Source organism: Piliocolobus tephrosceles, chromosome 11, assembly GCF_002776525.5.
Source record: "Piliocolobus tephrosceles isolate RC106 chromosome 11, ASM277652v3, whole genome shotgun sequence".
In the NCBI taxonomy this organism is placed as follows: domain Eukaryota; kingdom Metazoa; phylum Chordata; class Mammalia; order Primates; family Cercopithecidae; genus Piliocolobus; species Piliocolobus tephrosceles.
Window position 1 is genome coordinate 23789477 of NC_045444.1, and position 5890 is coordinate 23795366.

Genomic DNA, 5890 nt, shown 5'->3' on the forward strand with positions numbered 1-5890 from the left:
TGATCTTTTTACCGTTTCCATAGTTTCACCTTTCTCAGAAGTTTTACCTGTTCCATACAGTGGAATAATGCAGTATGTAGCCTTTTCTCATTGGTTCCCTCCACTCAACATTTGATGGTTTCCTTATGTCTTTTTATGACTTTATGGCTCCTTTTCTTTGGTGGTGAATATATTCCATTGTCTGGATGTGCCACAGTTTGTTTATCTATTAACCTACTGAAGGACAACTTGTTGCTTCCAAGTTTTGGCAATTATAAATAATAAAGCTGCTATAAACATCCACGTGAAAGTTTTTGTGTGAACATACTTTCAAGTCATTTGGATAAATACCAAGAAGAGTGAATGATAGATTGTAAAAGAAGAGTAGTTTAGCTTTATAAGAAACTGTCAGAATTTATTTCAAAGTGAGTGTACCATTTTGTATCCCCACCAGGAATAAATGAGATTTTCTGTTGCTCCACATCCTTGCCAGCATCTGGTGTTTCCAGTGTTCTGGACTTTTGCCATTCTAATAGATATGTAGTGGTATCTCATTGTTGTTTCTATTTGCATTTCCCTGATGGCATATGATGTGAAGCATCTTTTCTATGCTTATTGGCATCTGATATCTTCTTTGGTGAGGTATCTGTTAAGGTCTTTTGCCTATTTTTTAATTAACAAATGTGACTGTACTGCCTCTAATCCTGATTTCTGTACTCTCAACTGGTGATGTTGGTCTCTTTTCTTACCCTAGTTCCTTTATCTACACAAATGTCAGTATGCTATCTCTTTTTTAATATTGTAAAACTGAAAGATAGTATGTGCATAAGCATCTGCTATGTAGAAGGAAATTGATACTAGTTTCCCTTTCTTCCATCCAATCAAAATCCTGCCCTAATCAAATATTATTTCTTCACTGAAGCCTTTTTCTATGATTGGAATCTTCACTCTCTTCTTCTAATTAAGAAATCTTAGATATTTCAGAACTCATTTTTATCAAATGAAAATCTGTTACAACTTTAAATCATCTTAGAAATCTGTTAGGCTTCACTTATTTTATTAATATGTATGATCACTGACTAGGTCAAAAGCAGAGTAAAAATAGAACCCAAGTATTTACTCAGTCCACTACACTATGCATAATTCAATAATAAATTGCATTCTTTCTTTTGAGAAGACTGCTGCTTAATGTCATTTGTGTTGCCTCCACAACCAAGCTATAAATTCATCAGGATGGGGTGTCCGTGGCTGGAGGCCTCTCAGGACAGATCAGACATTTTGTAATGATGCCTGAAATAAACACTCACCACCTCGATGAGCCACAGGTTCAACTCCTGGCAGAGATGTGTATCCTTATTGATGAGAATGACAATAAAATTGGGGCTGAGACCAAGAAGAATTGTCACCTGAATGAGAATATTGAGAAAGGATTACTGCATCGCGCTTTTAGTGTCTTCTTCAACACTGAAAATAAACTTCTGCTACAGCAAAGGTCAGATGCTAAGATTACCTTTCCAGGTTGTTTTACTAATACTTGTTATAGTCATCCATTAAGTAATCCAGGTGAGCTTGAGGAAGATGACGCCCTTGGAGTGAGGCGAGCAGCACAGAAGCAGCTGAAAGCTGAGCTAGGAATTCCTTTGGAAGAGGTTCCTCCAGAAGAACTTAATTATTTAACACGAATTCACTACAAAGCTCAGTCGGATGGTATCTGAGGTGAACATGAAATGGATTACATTTTGTTTGTGAGGAAGAATGTAACTCTGAATCCAGATTCCAATGAGATTAAAAGCTATTGTTACGTGTCAAAGGAAGAAATAAAAGAACTGGAAAAAAAGCAGCCAATGGTGAAATTAAGATAATGTCATGGTTTCAAATTATTGCAGAGGCTTTTCTCGTTAAATCGTGGGTAACTTAAATCATTCGAATCAGTTTGTTGACCATGAGGAAATATATAGAATGTGAATACGTAGGTGAATGTTTACTGAAAAATTTCTCTACTTAACAAACTTAGAATGACTTTTTTCATTTAAATTTAGTTCTTTACCATCAATGTATTATATACACTGATACTTTACAACTTGTGTGTAAAAAAATAACTTACGACTTTGTATAACACACTCTATATGTGTTGTTTCTAAATGACATTTGTGAGAGATTATTGTAAAATAAGAGAGAGCAAATAAAAATTTAACCCGTGCAACACATGCTTATGGAAAATTTGAACAAATGAGTGAAACCCTGTGTTTTTAGTAAGCTGTAATAAACATTTCCAGAGCACTCGCAGAGCACTTTTTATTTGCCAGGTGCTTTAAGTATTGTTAAATTTTCAGAGTTTAGAAAAATGTGCAAAGGAAAATATTGCTTAGCTCCTTCAAAACAGTCCTAATTAACTTTCATATTAACAGATCAAACTAGCAGAGCAGGTTCAAGGAAAATTAAATGATATGAACCCTAATTTGTATCATTCTAAGTTGATTGTGTGGTTTATTCATTCTGGAAATACGTTGATACTTAAAGTCAGCCATTGCTTTTGATAAGTGATATTGATTAGGTTAAATCTTCTTTTAAATAGTATTTGCCAATTAGCAAAGTCTGTGTTTTCAGAATTACAGTGGGCACAGAGGTGTTCATAAAGTGGGAATGGAGTCCCACTCGACAAGAGTTGCTTAACCTTGACACTGTTAACATTTGGGCTGGATAAAATCCTTGTGGTGGGGGTCCATCCTGTGCATTCTAGGATGGTGAGCAGCATCCCTGGACTGCACACTGGATGCTGTTAGCATCCCTCTCCCATGACACCCACAATTATACCAGATGTTGCCAGATGCCCCTGGGGGACAGAGTCAACCTCCAACTGAGAACCATTGTTCTACAGAGTCAGGCAATATTGTAGGGAGAAAAAAATAACAATGACAAAGGCTAGTGTTCATGTTCAATGGATTGAGATTATGGAATGTGTATATTAATGTTAAAAATTATATCTTGATCAATGTACTTTTATAAACGTGCCATAGATATCTCAAATTTGAAATCTCACTACAGCTTTATTATTCTTAAATGTTGTATGATAATAAAAAAATAAAAATTTATTTCTTACAAAGTTAAAAAAATTCATCAGGATATTCGTTCATTCATTCATTCACTCATTGACTATTTTATCTATCAATTAGTTATTGATCATGAACATAAACCAGGCATTATTCTGAATGAATATACAAGAATGAAAAACAAACAAAGCAGGTATCAAGTTTTATACATATCCAATTATAGCATGAATCACAGACTGAGCACATTATTACTCAATCCTTACTTGTTTGATTGACCTTAACAGACAACTGCATATAGCGATAACTAAATAAGCAGTAATTTATTATTTGGATTTCAATGTGAAAAAGACAATTAGTTTTTCCTCCAATGTCTAGTACTTTAGTCTCTGCATGAAGCTACTTTTCTTTTTCTTTCAGGATAATTTCTCTCCCAAGAGATATCTTCAAGATTTCAGCAACTTCCTTGATAAGTTCTTCTAAACAAGACATGTCCAGATGTCTGAATCCCGGGAATTAGATAGCTTGAAATGAAGCTTGGGATTCTCGATAAATATGAAAAACAGAAAAAGTCACTTAAAGGGGCAAGAATATGTAAAAAGGTTTCCATATCTCATATAAGAAATGTGCTGAAAATGATAAATATTTTCACTAAATATGATTATAATTCAAGATGCTATTAGGGAAACAGATTTAACTGTGTTCGTCTTAGACAAATTAGTTTTGGTTAAATGAATCTCTGGTGGATTGGACCAGGAGAGGTAGTAGGAAGCTTTTTTATTGTAAGGACCTCAATGAAGTTCAGATATTTGGAAAACTGAGGTGGCAGAAAAATTTGGTATTTGTGTCCTGCACAGGTGAAGAGTGCCTGGTAAAAGAAGTACCTGTGTACTTTCTAAGAGCAGGACAATCTGCTGAATCATGAAAACCCTAAAGACAATTTTCTTCTTTATTTATCCTGAGGTGGAAAAAGGGAGACGGAGCTGTACAATAGAAAGATTCCAAGATTGAAAACATAGGCACAGGTGTGCACCCACTGTGTAGCAGGTATCTCCAGAGACTATCTAAATTCTGGTTCTACTTCTGGGACTTAATGTCTTCACCTGTAAATTGTGGCATCTGGCTCAAAATAGAGGCTCAGTAGCCGTAGCTACTACTACCATCACCTTCATCATTACCACCACCAACCAAAAAGATGAAAGAGACTACAGTGAAGCTATTTAGAATAGTTGCTACATGATTAAAAGTTATCTTGCACAGGTGAAGAGGTATGTATCATTACTTGCATAAGATTTTTTTTAAAGTTATCAATTATCAAAGCCAGAATTCTCAAAGTCCAAGGTCCAATGTTGTGCATCTTTTCCTGCAGCCACAGGATGGGAGTTTTGCCAATGTGTTGACAAGGGCCTCTGACATTATAGCATCCCACAGTGATATATTGCAGACCAGGCGTTTCACTACTTTATGAGCAGAATCTGCTTCAATACAGCAGCAGCTGAATTTGCAGTTCACAAAGAAGACTGGAACAAACATGGCCTGCAATGTTTATTTTATGTTCATTTTATTTACCAAGAGGAACCATGCTCAGTTTTCCCAAAATAAGACGACATTGACAAGTTCTTACATTCAGCATTTAATGAGTAAATCCATAGTCTACGTGAATCCCATTGTCTTGAAAGTGAGGGAAATAAAACCACCGAGGGTCTCATTGACTTCAGAATTATGAGAAGTCCCTGACTATATTACACACTATTTATCCAAATAAATTTCTGATTATTCCACAATATGTCAATTCCAAGTGCCTACACACATGCTTCAGTTGCTCCTTGGGGGCCATTTTTCTACATACAACGTGTTCCTGGAAAATACAGAACATGATGAAAGAGTCTTGCTAAGCTGAGCAAGATGGGTGTGTGGGTGGGCAGATATTCTTTAGGCATTCAGGAAATTCTGAACATAGAGCCTGAGCCACTTAAAAACTGTACACACAAATAATGCATGCGTGGCTGTCAGTGAAGGCCTGGTATGACAGAATTAAGCAGTAGCACGAAAGAAATCTGAGCATCTTCATTTGGGCATTTTTTAAGCACCTCAGACTAAGTGAGTTAAATGGTGATTATTGTTTTGCTTGGAAATATGAAATGAGCAGCTATATTTTTATTTAAAAATTTTTTATGACAAAGGTTATATGGGTTTATTGTATAGAAACAAATATAAACAAAAAAGTTGAAAAATAAACTAAAGTCACTAATCAGTATGATCATTTTGACATATGCATATCCAGATTTTTTTGTATTTATTCATTCAATTTTATTTAAATATTACCTGCAAGCCAGGCATATCTCCAAGTATTAGAAATGCAGGGAAGATAATATTTTTATCCATAGGTGATATGTATACATATTTTTAACAAAAATTGCAATCATAGAGAGTACATACATTTTAACCTTACTTTTTGTCAGTCAACAATATCATGTAAATTCACATAAAGACATAAACTTAAAAATGTAATTTCAGTGGTTATCATTACATCGAATGGCCATGCAGTAGCTTATTTAACCAATATATATATATATTTAACCAATATATATATATATTGGTTAACCAATATATATATATATATTTGCATTTGAACTAATTTCTAATTTTTCCTCTATTAAAAATATCCTCATCAAGATGTTTGTAAAAACTGTCCACATTGCATTGGATAAATAATTAAATGTAAGTTTTATGGATCAAGAGAATGGGTCAAAAACATGGCAGTCATGTTTTTAAGGTTTCAAGCAGGTTCCAAATGTCCTCCAAAAATATTTGTCCAAGTTGTATAATTCCTAAAAGGACATGCAAGTGCCTATTTCCTTAAA

At 34.5% G+C, this 5890-nt stretch overlaps 1 pseudogene; it reads left to right on the forward strand.

The window, feature by feature from the left end:
* The first annotated feature begins 1241 nt into the window (after nucleotides 1-1241).
* LOC111525100 lies at nucleotides 1242-1944 on the forward strand (annotated as a pseudogene).
* Nucleotides 1945-5890: the final 3946 nt, after the last annotated feature.